The sequence below is a fragment of the Acomys russatus genome, chromosome 4 (assembly GCF_903995435.1).
Source record: "Acomys russatus chromosome 4, mAcoRus1.1, whole genome shotgun sequence".
In the NCBI taxonomy this organism is placed as follows: domain Eukaryota; kingdom Metazoa; phylum Chordata; class Mammalia; order Rodentia; family Muridae; genus Acomys; species Acomys russatus.
In genome coordinates this window covers 58,592,612-58,615,907 of record NC_067140.1, presented here as the reverse complement: position 1 = coordinate 58,615,907, position 23,296 = coordinate 58,592,612, and the positions used below count along the sequence as shown (strand labels likewise).

The 23,296-nt window shown below is 46.0% G+C and overlaps 1 long non-coding RNA gene and 3 other non-coding genes across 4 annotated transcripts; 2 read left to right on the top strand and 2 right to left on the bottom strand.

The window, feature by feature from the left end:
* Positions 1-660: 660 nt before the first annotated feature.
* On the bottom strand, positions 661-15,040 carry LOC127188119 (uncharacterized). Its single transcript, XR_007830522.1, has 3 exons — positions 14,739-15,040; positions 2,845-2,965; positions 661-816 (listed from the first exon to the last, which is right to left on the bottom strand). It is a non-coding gene; the product is annotated as an uncharacterized LOC127188119 (long non-coding RNA).
* Trnah-gug (transfer RNA histidin (anticodon GUG)) lies at positions 14,684-14,755 on the bottom strand. The gene has a single exon. It is a non-coding gene; the product is annotated as a tRNA-His (tRNA).
* Positions 15,041-15,279: 239 nt separating the features above from the next.
* Positions 15,280-15,351, top strand: Trnah-gug (transfer RNA histidin (anticodon GUG)). Its single transcript has one exon. It is a non-coding gene; the product is annotated as a tRNA-His (tRNA).
* A 1,433-nt stretch (positions 15,352-16,784) lies between these two features.
* Trnah-gug (transfer RNA histidin (anticodon GUG)) lies at positions 16,785-16,856 on the top strand. The gene has a single exon. It is a non-coding gene; the product is annotated as a tRNA-His (tRNA).
* The last annotated feature ends 6,440 nt before the right edge of the window (positions 16,857-23,296 follow it).

Here is a 23,296-nt window from a genome sequence, read left to right as displayed (position 1 = left end):
TCTCGCGGGGTTTTCGAAGAGCCTGTGAAGAAGAAAGGGAGGAATGGAATAGGATGCAAAGGAAAGCACAGAAAGATGCATTTCTCCAGCAAGGTGTGGTGGCTCACACATGAAATCTCAACACCCTAGAGGCAGAGGCAGGAGGATTACCAGAGTTTGAGGCCTGGTCTACATAGAGAGTCTCAAGTCAGTCAGGACTATAGAGTAAAGCCCTGTTCCCCACCCCCTGCCCTGCCCCATTTCAAACCCTGATTTTCCCAGAAAAGAGCAACTCACCAATTTCTGAGCAAAGAAAGTAAAATGAGAATACAGCCACATCTAAAGAGCTACCGTGTCTGTGGTGCCAGGCCAAGTCTTCCCTCCTGTCTCCTGCTTGTGATGGGGATCAGTGAGGCCTGGCAGGGTGGGTCTGTGAGCACATCCACACGTCTAGAGACTCAATATCAAACTTCCCACCATGTGCTCTAATCGCATCCCGTCGGTGAAAATCCACCTCGTTGGAATGACACGTTATCAGGAATAATCCTTGGCCACACTATCTGCTCTTAAATGTTTCAGAGCGTCAGCCCTCTTGGGTTTTGTCAGTTTGTTGTTTTACTATCAGGACATGAATGCAGAGACTTGAATCTGGAGCCTCTGTGAGCAGAATAGCCTAATAATATGGGAGAGTATTTAACTTTCTGGAGCCTCGATCTCCACTTCAGTCAAATGGAAGTGATGGTCAGCACACAGGCCTGTGAGGTTACTGGAGACAGGCAGGCAAGGAGACTCACTGCCACTAAGCCGGAGGACCTGAGTTCAATCGCCGCCACTCACCTAGTTTAAAGAAAGAACACACTTCCACAAGTTGGCCTCTAACTTACACACACACACACACACACACACACACACACACACACACACACACACACACACACACATTTTATAAGTTTATTGGGAACATTAAATTACAATAAAACTTAAGGAAATAACAAATGTGAAAAGCCATTCTAAAAATATTACTTGACTAACCACTTTAAGTAAAAGATGTTAGTAATGACCAGTTTTTTCCCTCTCTTTTAACTTAAACTAGCTTGTTCTTTTACATTTCTGGCATTACTCCATCCATTTTATTTGTGTTTTCTCACTTATTCCTAACCACAAATTTTTGGGGAAGGTAGTTATTGTTATGGCAGCTTTCTAACTCAAGCAAAGAGATGAAGTAATTTGCCAACGTCACCCAGAGAGCAAATGCCAAGAGGCCCCACTGTTAACCAGGACTTCACTGCTCACCTTCCCACCCACGCCCACCTCATCCTTCCCTGTCGCAATAATAGTGCCTGTCCTTCAAGACCCAACTGAGGACTCTCCCTTTTCCTGGTTTCAGCCTTTGGACTTCAGACCAGTACAATCATGCAAACTCACTGCCTTCCTTGCTGCCTGAGCTATTCATATGCCAGTCGTGTGGTGCCATTTGTATTTCTTGCTGTTTGTCATGTTGTCTCGTGTTAGGCCTTAGGAGAAAAAAAGTTTATTGCGATGGTTAGTTTTTTGTCAACTTGACGTGACCTAAGGTTCTTGGAAGAGGGCCCTCAAATGAACAAATGCCTCCATCAGATTGGCCTGTAGGCAAGTCTATGAGTCACAGTAATTAACGTGGGAGGACCGGCCCAAGGTCCTCCAGGGCCTCCAGGTAACACTCCAGGGAAAGAAGCTCTTAATTATATAAAAGAGTAAACTGAGGGATCCACGAAAGCAAAGCAGTAAGCAGTGTCCCAGCATGGCCTCTGTTTCAGTTCTTGTCTTCCCTTCATGACAGACTGTAAGCGGAAATAATAAACCCTTTCCTCCCTGAGTTACTTTTGGTCATGGTGTTTATTGCAGGAACAGAAAGCAAACAGGGACGTTCGTACAAAGCAAAAGAGCAATCTGAAGAATCACACAGAGCCAGGGATGCGCATCGGCGACAGGCACTTAGTGTGCTCAAGATCCCCAGCTCGATCCCCAGCAACAGAAAAAGAAAAAGTATAGAGGGAACACTTATTCCCATGGAATGAAATTCTTGCTTAAATTTGGAACTGAAAATAAAATTTGTTGAACACTTAAACTGTTTTAAAAATTGCCTTTTCAGTGGCACATACCTGTAATCTCAGCATTTGAGAGCCTAAGGCAGGGTGATCGTCATGAGTTTAAGGCTGCCTTGCACTACATGGTGATGTTTGGACCAGCCTCAAATACACACACACACACACACTGTCTTGACTGGCTTTTTTGCAATGAAATGCCATGAGAGCAAAGACCCCAAGACAGGAGAATGGTATTTATGTAAAAAATATTCCCAGATAGGTACCTAAAACTATTCACAACAAAACAAAGTGAGAATGCCCGGCACTATTCCTAGGCAAATATATTGCTTTATGTACATAATTGTTGCACATGCATGAGTGTGTGTTGTATGTGCGTGTGCTCACCTATGCAGGTGTGAAGAGACCAGGAGAGGTTCGAAGTGGGAGCAAGTCCAAGGTGGACTTGATAGGCCTCTGTGTCCCCAAGATCATGGCTGCCACAAATTAATGTTAACTAGTCAGAGAGAGCCCCAAGCAGGAGCAAATCCAAGGACTTGAAAGGCCCCAGGGAGCCCAGACTATGATTGCAGAATTCTACCAGACTTTCAAAGAAGAGCTGATACCCGATACTCCTCAAACTAGTCCACAAAAATGAAACAGAAGGAACATTTCCAAACTCATTCTATGAGGCCTCAGTCACCCTGGTACCTACACCACACAAAGACCCAACAAAGGAAGAGAATTTCAGACCACTCTCCCTTACAAACATTGGTGCAAAAATACTCAATAAAGTACTCACAAACTGAATCCAAGAACATATCAAAAACATCATCCACCAAGATCCAGTAGGCTTCATCCTGGGGATGCAGGGATGGTTCAACATACAAAAATCCATCAATGTGATCCACCATTTAAACAAACTGAAAGAAAAAAAAAACATGATTATCTCATTAGATGTTGAAAAAGCATTTGACAAAATCCAACACCCCTTCATGCTAAAAGTCTTGGAAAGATCAAGCATACAAGGTGCATTCCTAAATATAATAAAAGCTATATGCAGCAAGCCAATAACCAACATCAAATTAAATGAAGAGAAACTTAAAACAATTTCACTAAAATCAGGGACTAGACAAGTCTACCCACTATCTCTGTATCTCTTGAAGTTCTAGCTAAAGCAATAACACAACTAAAGGAGATCAAGGGCATAAAAATTGGAAAGAAGTCAACATATCGTTTTTCACAGATGATAATACTACAAATAAGTACAAATAAGTGACCCCCAAAATTCTACCAAGGAACTCCTACAGTTAATAAACACCTTTAGCAAAGTGGCTGCATACAAAATTAACTCAAAAAAAAAAAATCAGTAACCTTCCTTTATACAAAGAGATAAAGAGGCTGAGAAAGAAATCAGGGAAACAACAGCCTTTGCAATAGCCACAAATAATATAACTCCAACCAAACAAGTTAAAGACCTGTATGACAAGAACTTTAAGTCATTGAAGAAGACATGAGAACATTGAAAGATCTCGCATGTCATGGATCAGTAGAACTAACATAGTAAAAATGTCCATCTTACCAAAAACAGCCTACAGATTCAATGCAATTCCCATTAAAATCCCAACACACTTCTTTACAGACCTTGAAAGAGCAATCCTCAACTTCATATGGAAAAATTTAAAAAGGCAGGGTAGATAAAACAATTCTATATAATAAAGAACTCTGGAGGTATCACCATCCCTGATTTCAAGCAATCAGATACAGAGCAGTATCAATAAAAACTGCATGGTATTGGCATTAAAAACAGACAAGTTTATCAATAGAATCGAGCTGAATACCCAGAAATAACACACACCTATGGACACCTGATTTTTGACAAAGCTAAAGCATACAATGGAAAAAAGACAGTATCTTCAACAAATGGTGCCTGTCTACATGTAGAAGGATGCAAATATTTATCACCCTGCACAAAACTCAAATCCAAGTGGATCAAAGACCTCAACATAAAACCAGATACACTGAATGTAACAGAAGAGAAAGTGAGGAAGAGCCTTGAACGAATTGGTGCAGGAGACAACTTCCTGAACAGAACACCAACATCACTAAGGACAAAATGTCATTGTTCATGTGCTGTCTTGCTAAATCTTCCCAAAGTACCAGTCTCTGTTTCTTCAAATCCCTATTTACAAAGATGGAGCTTTGAGAGGTGAAGCCATGTGGCCAACTACTGGAGTGTAATCTTTTATATGATTGAAACCAAGACAAACCTGACTGACATTGCTGTGAAACAATGGAGACATCTGTGAGAGTGGAGACGGGGTTGATACCAGCCAGCTCTAAAATCTGCAAGCAGCATCCATGACGCAGGCCACAGGCTGAGCTCTTCAGACTTCTCAATGTGACATCTTATTGACTCTCCTGAAGGCCAGAAAGCTACCTGGGAAAAAGACAAAATGGAATGCCCTGCCATGATCTTTTATTTCTCATACTCCTACCCTACCCGACCCCACACCTCATCTCACTGCAGGAAACCACTGTTCCTGAAAGAGTAAATGTGAAAGCATGGAGAAGAGTGGTGGCTGAGGCAGCCTATGTGTTCAAGGGGAAGGGCAGTGAGAAACAAGAAACCAGCCATCTCGAGAGTATAAGTTCCCTCTCTCTTTGGTCATGGTGAGGTGTGTGTGTGTGTGTGTGTGTGTGTGTGTGTGTGTGTGTGTGTGTGTGTGTGTATAATGTAGAAATATAATCCTTTTCAGCATTTATGAAGTCTGCCCTATGAGCCCAGTGTGGTGAAGTATGCCTTTAATCTCAGCATTTAAGACACAGAGGCTAGAGGATCTCTGTAAGTTCAAGGCCAGCCTGGTATACAAAGTGAGTCCAGAACAGCCTAGCTGCACAAAGAAACTCTATGTCAAAAAAAAAAAAAAAAAAATGAGAGAGAGAGAGAGAGGAGAGAGAGAGAGAGAGAGAGAGAGAGAGAGAGAGAGAGAGAATTGCTCTATGACACTGGCAATACATGCAAGGGAAGAAGGGAAGAAGATTTGCAAACGCCCCTATTGAAGAGTCGGAGATCATATTTCCTTGGGAGCACATGGTTGTGAGCTGTTGATGCAGAAATAAGATGCCTTTTAAGTGTCAGCCACTTTCAGCCCCCTGAGTATCCAGCCCCACTGCAGTGCAAAGGTAAGGACTTCTAGGACCTCTCTGCGTTGTGGCGTTAAGCCACCAGGGACCAGCTGTCTCCCATAATCACTTTGTTTAAAGGGGAATTATTTCTGTAACCTTAATAAAATGAGTCAAATAGTAAGAGCTGTGGGCTCTTTAGGATTCATCTGCTCCAACACTATTCTTCTATGGATTAGGAACCGAGTGCCAGAGAGAAGGGTGCTATTTGATGAGCTTGGAGAAGGCTCAATGATGACCCCTTAAAAGGTGCTTCTGACCACTGGGCTGGAGAGATGCCTCACTCTTCCGGGGATGGGAGTTTAATGCCAGAGACCTGGGTTTGATTTTCAACAGCAGCAAAGGTGTCTTATACCACTTGTACCTTCAGTTCCAGGAGATCTGTCACCCTCTTCTGGCCTCTGTAGGGACTTGCATGCATGTGGTAAATATTCATGCAAACACACACACACATACAAACACATACAACAAAATTAATTTTTAAAATATTTATTTATTTATTATATATACAATGTTCTGTACCTGTACACCAGAAGAGGATATCAGATCACATTATAGATAGTTGTGAACCACCATGCAGTTGCTGAGAATTGAACTCAGGACCTCTGGAAGAGCAGCCAATGCTCTTAACCGCTGAGCCAACTCTCCGGCCCCCCAAAATTAATTTTTTAATAAAAAAGATTTCTAAAGCACTTGGGGGGCAGAGACAAGTAGATTGCTGTGAGTTCGAGGCCAGCCTAGTCTACAAAGCAAGCCTAGGACAGCCAAGACTACACAGAGAAACCTTGTCTCGAAAAACAAAACAAAACAAAAAAAGATTTCTACCAGATATGGTGGTACAGGCCTTTGATTCCAGCACTTGGGAAGCAGGGACGGACAGATCTCTGTGTGTTTGAGGACGGCCTGGTCTGTGTAGCAAGTTCCAGACCAGGGCTACATAGTAAGACTCTGGCTCAAACAAAACAAAATAAAACAAACAAACAAAAATCACTATATTTCTAACTACTAGCTCATGAAAGGTCCATCATCACAATCTTACTTGGGAAGGTGTCTTTTTCTACGTACGATCATGATGGTCATCCAGGATTTATGTGGACCCTAAATCAAAAGCATCCTTGGGCGGTGGTGGCACACGCCTTTAATCCCAGCACTTGGGAGGCAGGGGCAGGGAGATCTCTGTGAGTTCAAGGCCAGCCTGGTCTACAGAGGGATTTCCTGGACAGCTAGAATACAAGAAACCTTGGGGGGCGGAGGGGGAAAAGGGCTGCAGAGATGGCTCAGAGGTTAAGAGGTCCTGAGTTCAATTCCCAGCAACCACATGGTGGCTCATAACTGTCTATAATGAGATCTGGTGCCCTCTTCTGGCCTGCAGTTGCATGCAGGCAGAACACTGTATAATAAATAAATAAATAAATAAATCTTTTTTAAAAAGTGTCCTGATAGGAAGGAGGCAGGGGAGACAGAAACATGTGAGGGGTGGCAAGGTGGGAAGATGGTGTTGAAAAGGTTTCCATGGAGACACCAGAAACTGAAGGAGGCATGGAGGCAGTGTCCCCTGAAGGAACCATAGGAGAAGGCATAGTCTGCCAACACCTTTTCCAACTTGCAGGCTCCAGAACAGGAAGAGAACAAATTTCCTTTGTTTAATGCTATGTGTGCTGCTATGGCAACCCTAGGAGATTAAGATGGCATGCAAAAAGCAGAAGCAGGCGGTAACACAAGTCTCTGGACTTCCTCCTCCGATCTCTCCTTGTCTCCTTGCCACCATTTCGCAGTCTGTGAATATTGACCTTGTAGACATAAAAATGTTCCCTCTCTTCACTGCTAACATGACCTCTAAGACTGAAGCAATGAATACTGTGCATGCTTCTGTTTCCACAAGTTAAGGTTTAGTCCACCCAACCACTAGGCTTTCTGGGCTGGAGGTCCTAGATCTGGCTATAGTATTCATTGTTAATAAGGTTATGGCTATGCCGGGCTTGGTGCTGCACGCCTTTCATCCCAGCACTCAGCAGGCAGAGGCAGGCAGATCGCTGGGAGGCCAGCCTGGTCTACAAAGTGAGTCTAGGACAGCCAAGACTACACAGAGAAACCCTGTCTTGAAAAACAAAAAACAAAATAAATAATAATGGTAATAATAATAATGTCATGGCTATGATCTGGAAGACAGCACTCTTAAAATGTAGCCAAGAGAATCCATTTGATTCCAACAAAATATAATACACACACAGATATATAAAACAGTATTCTGGTTATTCATCTATATATTGTCAAGTTGATACTAGCTAGAGTCATCTAGAAAGAGGGCATGTCAATGGGGGAATTGCTACCATCAGATTGGCCTCTAGGCAAGTGTGGCATTTTCTTGATTAGTGATTGATGCGGAAGGGCGCTACTCTCGGTAGGTGGTCCAGAGTCACGGAGCAAGCCAGTGAGCAGTAGTCCTCCATGGTCTCTGCTTCAGTTCCTGCTTCCAGATTCCTGCCCAGTTCCTGCCCTGACTCCCTTCAGTCATCAGCTATGACCAGGATTATGTAAGATTAAATGAACCCTCTCCTCACCAAGCTGCTTTTGGTCATGGTGCTTATCACCGTAATAGAAGGCAAAACTAAGACAAGACACGTAAGCTTGGTTTCAGCCTTTTGTGTCCTTCATCTTGGGATGTGCAGAGGAGCGCAGTGACGTTCATACAAAACACATTCAGTATGAGTTTTATGACTATGAAGGAGAATCAGTGGCAAGTAGACTACATGTGTACCATTCAACAATTCGTTGAGACAGAGGATGTTATTTCTATCATTAGATAATAAGTTAAGGTCCAACTGAATGGCCTATTAAGTGTCAGGAAGAGATTTTATCTAGTGTGTAAATTTAGCCTCATTCCCCACCATTACTTCCTTTTATGGAATAAATCATGTCCCTCTAAAATTCCAAAGCTAAACTCCTAAAGCTCACACTTCAGACTATGACCTATGTGGGCGGGTCTAAAGGGGATAGATGGGACCGACTAGGCCGAGTCTAATATATTCCAGCAGGAGCCCTTGTAAAAGAGTTTAGTGTCCAGATAGCTAGTTATGGATGCCTATGCACACACGGAAGGATGCCTGTGTGAGAGCACAGCAGGAAGTCCTTTGACTTGCAGCCTTCAGATCTGTCCCCTTCTTGGGGCACCCCCCTCTGCTACACTTTGTCTGGTGACTCTCTGATCTGTAATCCCAACACTAGAAGGACAGTGGCGGCAGCATCACAAACTTGGGGCAGCCCGAGGCATCTATGTGACTGTTTCCTCCGTGAACTGATTCAGGACTCGTGCATCCAAAGAAATGAGTCCACAAGCACAGCATCCACTCGCCTGACGGACCCCACAGCAGGGTAGGAGATCCAACCCACAGCTAACTGCCAGGAGCCAGGTGGGTGGTGAGGTGTAGGGCTGGGAATGGGCTGGACGGCTGTGGTGCGGGTGACCCTGGCTTCTGAGTTCACAAGTAGGATAGCCATGCCATGTCCGGGAGGCAGCATTTCACAGCACTCCTCCCCATTTCGCAGGTCTGCCATTGCCCCCATCTCCTCTTCCGAGAGGTCCCCTGAGCCTTGGCAGGGTTGATAACGCTGTCCTTTTTAAGGCTGAGATTTGGACTTCTTTTCCTCAACACTTGCTAAGTAAGAAGTTGCACACGGACTCCTGCCCCTGCAAAAAGAATCTTCTCTGACCAAGGGATGCGCAGCAGTAATTTACGGCAAAACACGAATATTTAGAAGACAGTTTGACATGGCCATTTAGGAAAATAACAGCAGGTTCTACCCAAGGGCCTGCCTGTGGCCTCCGATTTTGACCAAGATTACAATACAAGGCATGGAAGTCCCCTTATGGAGCAGGCTTCACCCCAGTCAGAAATTGGTTGTTACTCCATATAGCTGTGTACCACTGAGCACATCTTGCCTAGCAGGCCTGTGCTGTGGCATGTACGGTCCAGCACTAGGTAAGACTGCTGAAGTCTTTTCTCCCGCAGCAGTCTGCATAGCACCTCAGGCACTGTGAAAGACAGCCAGTGGGGAGGAAGTCTCCAGGTAGGTTTGACATAGCTTTGGGTTTTTTTTTTTTTTTTTCCCTATGTTCTGTCACACACTTCAGCAACAGTGTCTCAGCATGCAGTCTCCCCACGGTGAGTAACTAAGGGCAATGCCATAGCAGGGCTTGGAGACCTCTGGGGCATCTCTGACCAATAATTCCCATACCTTACACTGCAATTTTCATTTACTGACCCATGTAGTCTGGAGGTGGCATTGTCCACCCATGCAGGATAATTCTGTCAAAATCGTTTTTGAAGTCATATTTTGAAATCAGCCTGCTAGTTCAGGGGGGTTCCATTAGGCTCCTTCACGCTCCCTTCGGCTAACCTACTCACTCCACCACCCCACCCTCACAAATCTGTGCACCATCCCTGCTAATCCTTTAACCATGCTTGCTTCACACCGCATGTATTCTGCTATCCCTCTGACCATATTTTAGTTGGGTTGTGAGGTAGCAGGCTTCCACAGGGCTTAGCCACCCACACCCTAGCACCGTAAACTCACCCCCCCCATCTACTTTGATTTGTCTATAATTTACTATCGTCTTCCCGAATCTGCCCCCTAAACGCCCCTTTCCGGCTTCCACTTGTGCTCCAAGTTAAACACATAAAAGACTTGACACTAGGACCCACATATTAGAGAAAGAATGGGACGTTTGCCCCTCAGAGCCTAAGTTCTCTGACGTCTTCCATTGTTCTGTTTTTCCTCAGAGCTGATTAATGTCCCATTGTGCAGATGAGCCACATTTTCCTTCACCCTGCGTCTGCTGATGGTCGTCTAAGTTGATTCCATTTCCTGGCTATTACAAATAGAGAAGCAATAAGCATGGATGTGCAAGGGTCTCTGTAGTGGGATGTGAAGTCCACTGGGTGTGTGACCAGGGGTGATGGAGCTCAGCCGCTCAGCAGTCCTAGATGTAGCTCTTTGAGAAACCACCAGGCTGGTTTCCAAAGTGGCTGCGCTAGTCTCCACACCCGCCAGCAGCCTTTTATCACATCACACCAGCATTTGTCACTCGTTTTCCTGGTAGTGGCCATTATGACTGAAGAGACAGGAAATCTTAACATAGTTTTACCACACTGACCTTCTTTTTCTTTACTCTGTGACAGAAAATTCCTCCCAGTTGGTCAGTTCTAGAAGAATGTCTGGAAACCACTCCCTGCTATCTTCCGGACTCAGGAAAAAGTTTCAGAAACTCCTCACACCCTCTTTTGATGAGTGTGGAAAGATCTAGAAACAAGAGGCAAACTAATGCAGGTGTCTGGCTAGTTACTTGACACACGAATATCTCAGGGGACAAGTGCGGCTGGAAAATCAACCACTCTGGGCCAAGAGCATCTCACAGTTTTGGAGCTCCCAGCACAGTGTTTTAGAGCAAGATGAGTCTTGTTTGATGAATGATGGAAGAGAAAAAGAAAAAGGAGAGAGGGAGAGGGAAGGACGAACTTGAGTATGGAATTTCCAGAGTATCCCGAGGGGAGGCTCAATTAAGTTATATGTGTCTGCCAAATTAATTGGCTGTCTTACAGCCTCTGCTTCCCAAGTCAGCCTCTTGGGGTACAGCGCCTCCTGGTGGAGACCTAGCTCTGGTGCTGGAAAAAGTAAGAGGTGACAGGAAACCTGAAGAAATCCAACCCAGACAGCTATATGCTGAAGGAGTGGCCTGCGTCTTTGCTGGCACTCGATCCTAGGAAATGTGGGGTGTGGTGATAACATTTACAAAATTAAAACAACAACAACAACAACAACAACAAAATAGTTTTAAAAAGTGAGAGCAGGGAAGGAGGGTGCCGGATGGCTGCTGAGTGTGCCAACTGGGTCATGATGATGTCATCCCAGGCCAGGCTTTGGTGGGGGTGGGGGGTGGGGGGTTGAGGGGGCCCAGGGAGGGTGTCTAGCTCCCAGCTTTGCCAGACCAGAAACCTCATCACCTGAGATAAACAGAGGAAATGAATCACACCAACCATAGCCAGGAGTCTAAACTGTAAGACCACAGTAAGGTGAGCAAGCCAACAAGCTTGTGCATGGTGATTCTTGCCCCTCCCTGCAGACACGGCTAACGGGCAGCAAACCATCGTACCGTGCTGAGCTGTGGGCCTGCAGCCAGAGCAAGGAAAACTGGCAAAGTAGCCTTAAAAGAGGCTAGGCTGACCCATCTCCAGAATGAACGGCCAGCTGCAGGCCAGAGCATCCTCCTGCACTCCACCCCCCCCCCCCAGGCTCTCCAGAACCCGGGTCCTGAAACATTCACTTAGCTCCCTTCTGCGTTCCTGGCCATAGATGTGGGTGACCAGTGGGTACCTTAGGTGCCAGGTGTTTTTGAGTTGTCTTCTCTTGACTCCTCTACCCCTGGTGCTCATACCGAGCTGACATAGCAACAGAAAAGCCCATTAAGGGAGGACCGTTCCTTCTGTCAACAGGATGAAATCTCTTGCCTGGGTGTAGACAAGCTACTCAAAACATGAGACAGTTAATCCAGTTTGGCCAGTCAATCATCTTGCCTAGGGGCCACCCCCTAGAAAGGCTCACCTTAAACTGTGCTAGAGAGATGGGTGGGATAATTGTCCCTTAAACAAAAAATATTACTTTGGCTTCCCAGAATTTCTGTCCTCAGTACAGTCCCTACAAGCTGCTACAAGGTCCTGCTAGGTCTGCTCACCTTAATAAGTCCTAGCTTAAAAAATGTATAACTATTTTTTCTTTCTTCTTTGTTTTTTGGCCATTTCTTTGCTTCCAGAGCCTATATATGCTCCCACCCCTATACCCCCACCCTGCCCTCCAGTACTTTGGGCTTCCTTATTTCTTTAGTGCACCCCTCCTTGACGGCTTAATTTAAATGCCATGGGTTCCCTCCCCTGCTTCTCTGGAGAGCTGCTGCTAAGATTGACAAGTTGCCTGCCCTGGGGAAGCTTTGTTGTTGTTGTTGTTGTTCTTTTAAACTTTAATGAAATTGTCCATTTTGAATAAACATTGGCTTGGGTTGGCTTGGCTTCCAAATTTGTCCTGCCTTTGACTTAATTAATATAGAAAATGAACGGATTCCTGCACCCCTAAATAATATCAGAGTGACCTGCACCTTCCCCCTTGGTCATCCAAGCAAAAGAGCCTCTGCCTTCAGCAGATCGTCTGTGCCAGTTCACAAGAAACCAACAGCATGGAGGCAGTGGACAGTTGCTGTTCTCTCCAAAAAAGGAAGGGGCAGGGAGGGTCACTGGACTGTCCCCAGGACGCCAGCCATTCTTCCTGGCCCCTTGTATGGCTAATTGCAAGCAACCTCGGGTCTCCAGAAGCAACACATCTTACACGCTGGGGGAGATTGATTGAAGGGGAGCTCCATCTATGCGACTGTGACAAGAAGTCATGGTGGTGGGTGAAGACTTTCTAAGGTGGCTACTTTATGGTCACCTGCCAGTAACCCCTCACTCATACTCTGTAAGTAAACCCAAAAGCCTCCTGGTTCCTGGGGGAGCCTTTGCTAGAACTGTTCTTTGGCTTGTTATTGGGACCTTAGAAGTGTAAGGACCAGACAAACTCCATTTTGAAAAAGAAACTCCATTTTATGTTAAACCTAGCCAAGAGCTGAACCCAGATTCCAGAAAAACCACAAACTAGTCTAAACAAAAAAATATTCCCTGGCAACACAATCAGCTCACCTTGGGAAAGTCCAAATATACTCTCTGCTGGTCAAGCTGACCAGCAGGTGGTCTGGCACATAGCAACAACCAATTAGGAGGAGCCGGGACAAAGTTCCTGACACCCCCATGACTGCTTCAACCAATCTTTTCTATAGGCCAACTTGCCCCTACATATATTATCAAACCACAAAACGCCAAGGCTTGTAACTCCTGGCTTGCAGCTTTTCTGCCCAAATGTCATCCAATCATATACTGTAAAACCCATTTCTTTGTCTAAAACCTATAAAAACCCCTCTCAATTGAGACTCAAGGCCACTTCCCTGCATCTGCTGTGCCAGTGCATTGGAGGTGCATCCTGGGTTTGAACCTGCAATAAAGACTTCCTTGCCACTGCATTTGAACTCGGCTCTTGGGTGGTCTGTTCAGGGAGTCTCCCAAAATTTGGGCATAACAGAAAGAGGAGGTGCTTAAAACACCCCCAACCCCCATTCTGGATGCAGCTCGTAAGAACAGCGCTAGCAAAGCCAGCGAAGGAACAGCTGAAACAGTCCTAGTGACTGGCTTGCTATCTGTGGGTGATACTGACTTCCTAGATACGTAACTTTTGAAGCAAAGCCTGATGGGTTTTCAGGTCCATCTTCTCCTGTTCCTCTGTTCTGTTAAGAACACTCTTAAGGTACAAGCTGTCCTATTACTGCTGGGAGACCCAGGGAAAATACAGCATGCTAGGGTGGGTCTTGTTTTGGTTTGGGGCTATTTTTGTTATTGTTGTTGTTGTTGTCTGGGGGGAGAGGGCAGGGTTGCAATGAAGTGTTGATTTTATGGACTGTTCAGTAAATAGCTCCTGATGGATTGTGGTTGAAAGGACCACAACCCCATTATAATGTCTGTCTTTCCCAGGAATGTTTGCTCACTCGCTTTGCCACCTCAGAGCCCCCTGGGAGATGCCAGAGAAACTCTTTCATTCCTTTCCTGACAGTCACACAGCCATCATCATCTGCCCAAGAGCCAACTCCAAAAGTCACTTCCATTTGGCCTAATGCCAAATAAGAGACCTGAATTTGTTAAGCCTGGAGGGAGGGGTGGGGGGGTTGTTTTGTTTTGTTTTCTAGAACACATAAAACAAAGTAATAAACGCATTTTGCTTTAGCCTGAGGTAGACTGGGAAGAGGAGGCTCCAGGAAAAACACCTACACCCACTTACTCCACAGCAGCCACAGCAGCCACAAGACTTAGTCCCTCCAGTACGGCAGTATCTTTCATTGTCACATGCTCTGAATCATGTGTTCCTACCTACCCCACTCTAATTCCGAATGTTTGCACTGTCCCTATAATTCCGATGTGTGAGATTTTTGTTTGTCTTGTTTTTCGAGTCAGGGTCTCTCTGTGTAGCCTTGGCTGTCCTGTCCTCACTTTGTAGACCAGGCTGGCCTCGAACTCACAAATATCCGCCAGCCTTCCAAGTGCTAGGATTAAAGGCATGCGTCACCACGCCCCGCCCCTGTGAGATTTTTCAAGGACTTGGCTTAACCACTGAATGAGAAAAAAGGAAACTCGGAGAAATAAATCCAAAAACATGACACAATGGCTATTCCGACAAAGTTGCAGTATCAGTCACAACATAACGCCACGGAGAATTAACAATGCCTTATAATAACTTCACCACAACGAGAATTAACCAGACATCACAAGGACTTGATGACCACACTGCACTAAAAAGGCGCCCTTGCCGTGCCATTGCTGCCACAATGCCGTGACTCGGATTCGAACCGAGGTTGCTGCGGCCACAACGCAGAGTACTAACCACTATACGATCACGGCGAGCTACCGGAACGCCACACCGCACCGCGTATCCAGTACACTTCTTGAGACCAGGGTGACCAATTTGCTGCCATCTGTACACTGGTGTGTTTCAGGGCCCTCGGCTAACCGCAATCTGGAGCTATGGACTTCCCGAGTTTCTGCTTGGCCTTGGGAACACACCACAAAAAAAAGACAAACAAGAAAACGCCTGGCAAGGCCAGCGTAGTGGCGGCTGGGAACTTAAAACTCAGGACATGGTGACGAGAAGATTTCGAGTTCGAAGCTAGACTGTACCGAGTAAGACCCTGATTTAAAAAAAAAAATAAAAAGAGGTCCAGTCCGCAGATGCGAAGCGGAGGGGTTCATTCCGCCAGTGCGTGGACATAGCCAGGGAAACCAAAGCGCCTGCGCACACTCGGGAGTCCCGCCGTTAATGATAGGCGGAGACAATCGCCAGCCAACCAATGACGTCAGAAAGGGGCGGGGCATTTAATAGAGAAGAGATCAAGTAAGGCATCATGACCTCAGGTTCCCGGTAGCTCGCCGTGATCGTATAGTGGTTAGTACTCTGCGTTGTGGCCGCAGCAACCTCGGTTCGAATCCGAGTCACGGCATTGTGGCAACAATGGCACGGCAAGGGAGCTGCGTTTTGTTCTTCTGTTCAATTTTAATACTGGGAAAATGGATCTCAAACGTCAGTGACAGTTGAGAACAGCGTTTCTCAACAGCGCTGACTAAGTTAGGATGATGGAGCACAGAGCTTGTTATGAAGGTGCATTTGCACTACTAAGTACAGAGAACGCGTCAGCCCGAGGAACGCAATGTACGCACGTGACTATTTTCATAAAAATACAGAGGTTTTTCTTAGTCTCCTGTACGATCGTTGGCTTTTTACAAATTTCCATGAAAGCACTGGAGTAGACGTCAAAGAGATAAAAAAAAGGAAAGAAAGAAAAAGAAAGGCTTCGTAGAAGGAATGACCTTTGAGACAGCATCTGTGAAGCAGCAGTTTAATGTGCAAAGGCTGGAACCACGGTCATGAAAAAGCATTGTTGATTCCTCTCCCAAGTGACTCCTTGGGTCATCTTTAGGACCTGCTCGAACCCACAGCGTTCCAGGGCCTGGCCTGGCTAACAGTAAGCGCTCCTGAAGAACCTGTTGAGTGAATGGGCGCCAGTCGGTGGGGGCGGGAAAGGGCACTGATCGCCATGCCAGCTGGAAAAGCAGGCGGATGTCCTGCAGCCTCGGACGTGAAATAGTGAAATAGTTGGTGTTTAGCGAGACGTCTCGTGGCTCTGCAGAAGAGGGAAAAGGGTGGCACTTGGAAACTCACTTTCTGAAACCACTGACACATTCTCGGTTTATCAAATAGCCACTGCCCTCTGTGGAAAGCCGTCACTTTCTAGGCGCCGTGTGGGCGCGAGCGATGGTGGACAAGAAGGAAAGCAGGACCGAGTCCCGGCTGACGCCTAGAGGGGTCAGAGGTGGGCGCAAAGCCGAGCGGGAGCATCAAGGAGGGAGGATTTAGCCATGCAAGGAGTGGGAGAGGCTGGAAGAAAGAGAGAAAGCCTGGAGGGCGGAAGGCTGCGACTGAGTTCCTTCTACACTGCCAAGCCAGCACTGAGGGCGCCCGCACCCTCCGCAAAGGTCGTGTTGGGTCGCTTCTGGGGGCCCGGGAGGATCAGCAGCCAGGAGATCCAGGAGAAACGCTCCTGAAGGCCGGAGAGCTCTGCCGAGGTCACTAGCGAGGGGCCAGGACACCGCTGACTGGCCTCCCCAAGACACTAGCCTCGGGTCCCTGGATGCTCAGCTACTGCCAACCCCACCCCACCCCCCACCCCTCGCAAGCGACTGCTTTGCTGGGGACTAAGAAAGCAAAGCGAAGCGGAGTAAGCGGCGAGAGGGCAAAGCGCCTGCGCATTCTCCGGCCTTGCTAGGTTGTAGTCCCGCCCAATAGATGGGTCATTTAGTGACGCAGGAAGTGGGAAGGCCTATGAGTATTGAAGAGAATATTCAGAAGGACGATCTTACAGGTCCCCGGTAGCTCGCCGTGATCGTATAGTGGTTAGTACTCTGCGTTGTGGCCGCAGCAACCTCGGTTCGAATCCGAGTCACGGCATTGTGGCAACAATGGCACGGCAAGGGGTTCCGCCTTCTTTTTTTTTTTTTTGGTATCATATTTTTTGCAAGAACCACTACTTCTCTAGCTCCCTTGAAAAATCGAGCTTCTCGAAAGATCGCTGCACCTACGAATTCTTTTAAACGCTATGAACACCACAGCTTCAGATCGAACCGGTCCTAACCCCTTCCTCCTGAAAACCGATGTTTAAGCCACTCAACACGATCGAAACGGGTTTTGTGACCTTGTGGGGACTTCCCGCACACACACCGCCCCCCGTTTTTATTTTTAAAATTGCGTCATTCGTTTGTAATTACAGACTGCACGTACCCAAATCTAACCGAAAGGCTCCTTCTTCTTCACGTCGTCCACCATTTGTTGCCATTTTCCAGTGCCATAATTTGTCTAATGTCCTATTGTAACACTTATGTATTCATACGTGAAGCTATTCCTCTTCTTACATAAAATACCAAAACCTCCAACTTCGCCCCCGCCCCCCAAATTATGAGGTGATATATTTGCGTAGGTTGGTAAAAGTACTTACACGGAGGGGATCTCCAACCATCTCGAGGCCTTGTGTCCCCCACCACCCAGCTCTGGTCCCCAACTAGTAGGAGACAGTTTGGGGTAGTAAAACAGAAGAAAAAGATTATCCAATAAGACCTGAATTTGGAGACTAGAAGAGGAAATTATCTCGGAGTCAACTTGGAAGCCCTCCACTCTCCTCTCTCGTTGCCAAAAAAGATACAATTGAAGTTAGAAAATGCAAGTGCATTGTAGGCACGATTCGGAGCCGGTTTTTGTTTTTGTTGCTTGTTTTACTCTGGCTTTTGTTTTTGTGTTTTCGTTGTCTTAGTGTTTTTTTTTTTTAAGTATTTATTTTATTTTATATGTATTTGCCTATATATATGTATATATATATATATATATATATATATATATATATATATATATATATATATAGAGAGAGAGAGAGAGAGAGAGAGAGAGAGAGAGAAAGAGAGAGAGAGAGAGAGAGAGAATAGCCAGGAAGGCCAAAAGAAGGCGCCAGAGCCCTGGAATTGGAGGGCTAGGACTGAACGTGGGCTCTCTGCAAGAGCAGCTAGGTGGCTTACCCGCCCACCAACCCCCCTGCCCCCGTCCCCCGCCATCTTTCCAAGGGGCTCCCCCGCCATCTTTCCAGGGGCTCCCTCGCCATCTTTCCAGGGGCTCACCGGGATCCTCCTGCTTCAGCCTTCCCAGTGCTGGGATTGCACATGTGCACCACCACTCAGGTGCTCTAACTAAATCATCATGATTGCGCTCCAAGCATACACAGCCACATTTGGGGCTGGGGTTTTTTTGTTTGTTGTTTGTTTGTTTGTTTTGGGTTTTTTTTTTGTTTTGGTTTGTTTGTTTGTTTTTGTTTTTTGTGAGGTTGGTGGTGGTGGTGATGGGTTTTTTTTGTTGTTGTTGTTTTTTGTTTTTTTGAGGCCGAGTCTCACTTTTTTTTTTTTTAAGGCTGAGTCTCACGCAGCCAAGGCTAACCTTGAACTCACTTTGTGTTCAAAATTGGATTCTCCTACCCCAACCTCCCAAACACTGAGATTACAGGAGTATCCTACGGCACCTAGTGTCACAAATAAATATTTGAACAGAGGGCTTTTTTGGTTTCTGTCTTCCCCCTCCTCTGAGGATCTTGCTTGATCCCTAGCCTACTACCTTCAAACTTATTCCTCCAGCCTCTAAATAGTTTAGGTTACAGATATACATGTGTGCTTCCCTTCGGGGGATTTCTTATAGTCTATAAGTGAGTGGCAAGGTTTGTGTTATGGTTGCTTTATGGTATATTCTTTCAGTATAGAATCATATTTATTTTCATATTAAAGAGATAATCTGTGATTCTACAACAACAAAAAAGTGCTCTCCTGTTTTTCCAGTAACACAAAGCCCTCTGTATGCGATGTCTTCCCTCCTTCCCTTCCTTTCTTCACTCCCTTCTTTCTTCCCTTTCATTTTTTCCAAGCCTCCAAGGGGACCTGACAGTTAAGGAAAAAGAGTGAAAGTTGGTAGTAAAAGCTTATAGCTTCAGTGAAATCCCAAGACAGTCTCTGACAGTGTGAATTCATCTGAAGGCACCCAGGCTATTCATCGTCTGCCAGTTGTTGTTGATGGAAATACAAGCCCACTGTGCCAGACTTTCTGGTGTTTTAGGAGATGCCAGGAACTTGGAACTAGGAGCAAGTGCTCCTAACTGTAGAGCCTGAAAAATGATTTTGTAAAAAATGTGTATGGGTGTCTCCCTGGCATTTGTTGTCTGTGCCCCGTGTGCATGCCTGGTACCAGTGGAGGCCAGAAGAGGGCGCCAGATACTCTGGAACTAGAGTCACAAAGGGTCATAAGCTTCCAAGCGGGAACTGAACCCAGGTGCTCTGAGTAGCCAGAGCTCTTGACTATGAAGCCATCTCTCCAGCCCTTGAAAAAAAAAAATTTTTTTTTTGTTTTGCTTTTTGTTGTTGCTAGGTTTGGTGTGTGTGTGTGTGTGTGTGTGTGTGTGTGTGTGTGTGTGTGTGTGTGTGTGTGTGTGTGTGTGTGTGTGTGTGTGTGTGTGTGTGTGTGTGTGTTTAGTTTTGGTTTGGGTTGGGTTGGGTTGGGTTCGGTTGGGGTGGGTTTGGTTGGGTTGGGTTTTTTTGTCTGTTTGTTTGCGTGTTTTGATAGCATCTCAGAAGGTAGCTTTGGCTGTTCTGGGCCTTGTCTCAGCTGGCTTCAAATTCACAGAGTTAGCCGAGCACAGGACTTTAATCCCAGCACTGGGGAGACAGAGGCAGGTTCGCTGTGAGTTCAAGGCCATCCTGTTCTACAAAGCGAGTCCAGGACAGCCAAGGCTACACAGAGAAACCCTGTCTCGAAAAACCAAAAACAATAACAAAAAAACAAACTAACAAACAAATTCAGAGTTATGCCTTCAAGAATGCTGAGATTTAAAAAATGTGATCCATTACAGTCAGCTTGAAAGAAAGTGAATTTTAAAATATATTTATTTTATGTGGATCTCGGTGTGTGTGCAGGAGCCCTCAGAGGTCAGAAAATGGTATCAGATCCCCTGGAAGTGGAGTTACAGGCAGCTGTGAGCTGCCGTGTGGTTACTGAGAATTGAACCCAGGTTCTCTGCAGAGGCAACCTGTGCTCTTAACTGCTGGGCCAACTCTGTGAATACGGTCTGTATATCACACCGGTTCCCACCTCCATGCCTTTGCTTGACTCACGGTGCCTCCTGTATTGGAATGGCGCTTCGCTTCTTATTTCATCTATCTGAATGTTGAGGGAGGGCGCATAGAAAGAGAGAAACATATGATGGCATCACGGGAAAACAGAGATTTTCCTCACTCCAGAGTAGCTTGCAGAGATATGCATTACCCCCGAGGTGAATGGCCTAAGTTCAATTCCTGGTAGAACTATGGAGGGAGAGAACCAATTCTAACGCACACATACACACACGCGCGCGAGTGCATGCACGTGCATTCATACTTTCTGGGTTGATTTTGGTTTTTTGAGACATGGTTTCTCTGTGTAACAGCCCTGGCTGTCCTGGAGTCACTTTGTAGACCAAGCTGGTCTCAAACTCACAGAACTCCTCCTGCCTTTGCCTCCCATAGTGCTGGGATTACAGGTGTGCATCACCATGCCCAGCTACACAGGAGTTTGTTTGTTTGTTTTGTTTTTGGGTTTGGTTTTGTTGTTTTGTTTTGTTTTTTGTTTTTGTTTTTGTTTTTGTTTTTTGAGACAGGGTTTCTCTATGTTATCTTCACTGTCCTGGTCTCACTTTGTAGACCAGGCTGGCCTCGAAGTCACAGTAATCTGCCTGTCTCTGCCTCCCAAGTGCTGGCACACACTTTTTTTTTTTTTAATGTTGGAAATTTCCAACATAAAACTTTCTGTAAAAGCTGCTAACATAGCACCGATCTCCCTGTCATTTGTAGATGTTTTATGTTAGCGTAATAACAGGCTTGAGTTCTGAATGTATATGACCTTGGGTCAGCCCTCAGCCATTTCCATACACGTCTCCAAAGAATCCTAACAGGACCCCTAGCTCTGCTTACAGTAAAACAATCCTACATTACTTGTATCATTGTGAGCTAGGCTTTTACCTGGCACTTACACCTTGTGGTCTCATTTGGGTTTCTTAACCACTCTTTGAATATGGTAACTTCAAACCCCTTCAAAATCCTATCTATGATTATTGTAAAAACCAAAACCCACAAAAAGCAATGAGCATGACTCTTGAGGCACCCACAGGAGCCTGCACCCACACTGGGGAATGCCTTGTTTCTTTAGCTCTTACTTGAGAAGCCTACACTCATGTCTTATCTTTCTACTGGAAGCTTCTCTTTTTCTGAACACTTTTTTGTTTTGTTTTGTTTTGTTTTTCAAGACAGGGTTTCTCTCTGTTTAGCCTTGGCTGTTCTGGACTCGCTTTGTAGACCAGGCTGGCCTCGAACTCACAGCGATCCACCTGCCTCTGCCTCCCAAGTGCTGGGACCAAAGGCATGCGCCACCACCGCCCGGCCCTTAACACTTATTTTTAAGCCTGTATTAAAATATCTTTTTTAAAAGATTTATTTTGTCTGTATGGGACAGGTGTCTACAGGAGCTAGAAGGGGCTGTGGGGATCCCCTGGAGCTGATGTGGGTTGCCTGATGTGGCTGCAGGTACCAAAGTCAGTATTTTGGAAGAGCAACATGCTCTTCAGCTCCCGCCTTTTTGGTTTTTGAGACAGGGTCTCCCAGGATGGACTGGAATATATCAAGGAATCCTGATGCTATAGCCTCTGAGTGCTAGATTTAGGAATTTTACAGGGCTTTTTTTTTTTTTTTTTTTTTAATAAGGCCTCTCTGTTATGTAGACCAGGCTGGCCTCAAACTCCCAGAGAGCCTCTTGCCTCTGCTTCCAAACTGCTGGACTTGAAGTGGCATACCACCATGCCCAGCAGTACAGGTTTGTTTTTGGTTTTGTGGGACAGGCTTCCAGGCAAACCAGGCTGGCCTCAACTCCTTATCAAGGCGACATCCTTGAACTCCTGATCCTGTGGCCTCAACCTTCCAAGTACTGGGATTATGGGTGTGCATCGTGTGTTAGTCACTGTTCTATTGCTGTGGGGAGGCACCACGACCCCAGCAAGGGGTTGCGGGGATGCGGGTGGGGGTGAGGGGGAGTTTGAGGGGGAGGGACTGGGCCTGTAGCGGGCTTTTGAAACCTCAAAGCCCACCCTCAGTGACACAACTCCTCCAACAAGACCACATCTCCTAATCCTTCCCAACAAACATATGAGACCATGGGGACCACTCTCATTCAAACCACCACATTTTATAGCTTTCAAAACAAATGCAGCCAATGTGGTGGCTCACATCTGGAACCTCGGAACTCAGGAAAGCTTGAGACAACAGGATCGCCATGAGTCCAAGGTTAGGCCTAATGGCAGAGTGACTTCCAGCCTAGCAAGGGCCTGTCACAAACAAGCTAGGTCGTTACCATTCATCAGCCTTAATTTTCATACCATCAACTACCATTACCCTTTCTATGATAGGACCAGGGCATTGCTTGGCAGAAGAGCTGCCTAGATCATACAGGTGTTGACTCCCAGCCAACGACTTCCAGCCTTTCACATTGGGTGTTTGTGGGGACCCTCTCATAAGGATTAGCTAGAATATCCGCAGGCACCTGTCACCTTTTTTTGTTTGTTTGTTTGTTTGTTTTTTCGAGACAGGGTTTCTCTGTGTAGCCTTGGCCATCCTGGACTCACTTTGTAGACCAGGCTGGCCTCGAACTCACAGCGATCCGCCTGCCTCTGCCTCCCGAGTGCTGGGATTAAAGGCGTGCGCCACCACGCCCGGCCCTGTCACCTCTTTTATTCACCTTTGCATTAGTAATTAACACCTTAAACTGTACGTTTTAGAATGCAAACCTCTTATTTTCTGTATTATACCCCCCACAAAGTGAAAGTTTTCAGTGCCTTTTACAGGCCCACTACCCAATGTGTAGTTGGGGTCCAACAGCATTTTTATCACCCGAGAGTCCCCCAAGCTAGACCTGCAAAAATGATAATCTACAATGTAACAAGACAACCCCCGCAGGAGGTGGGGGGGGGGGGTCATATTACTTTTCGAGGATACATATGACATTAGAACAAGACACACACACCCCCAGGAGATTGAGGGTCATATTACTGTTCGAGGATACATATGACAGAATTTGCAGAAATTTAACATATTTGAAATCTGGAGTCATAAGGCTAACAGATTTGCTGTTTTCCCATTACATCCTTCTCTCTCAGCTTAGAACTCACCCTCTTTTGGAGGATCACCTGATTCTCCTCTTATACAAAAGGTGGCGCATGCGGGTCAAGTCAACCCTGTCTGGAGACTGAGGCAGAGGATGGCTACAGCAGACTGAGCGTTTGTTTC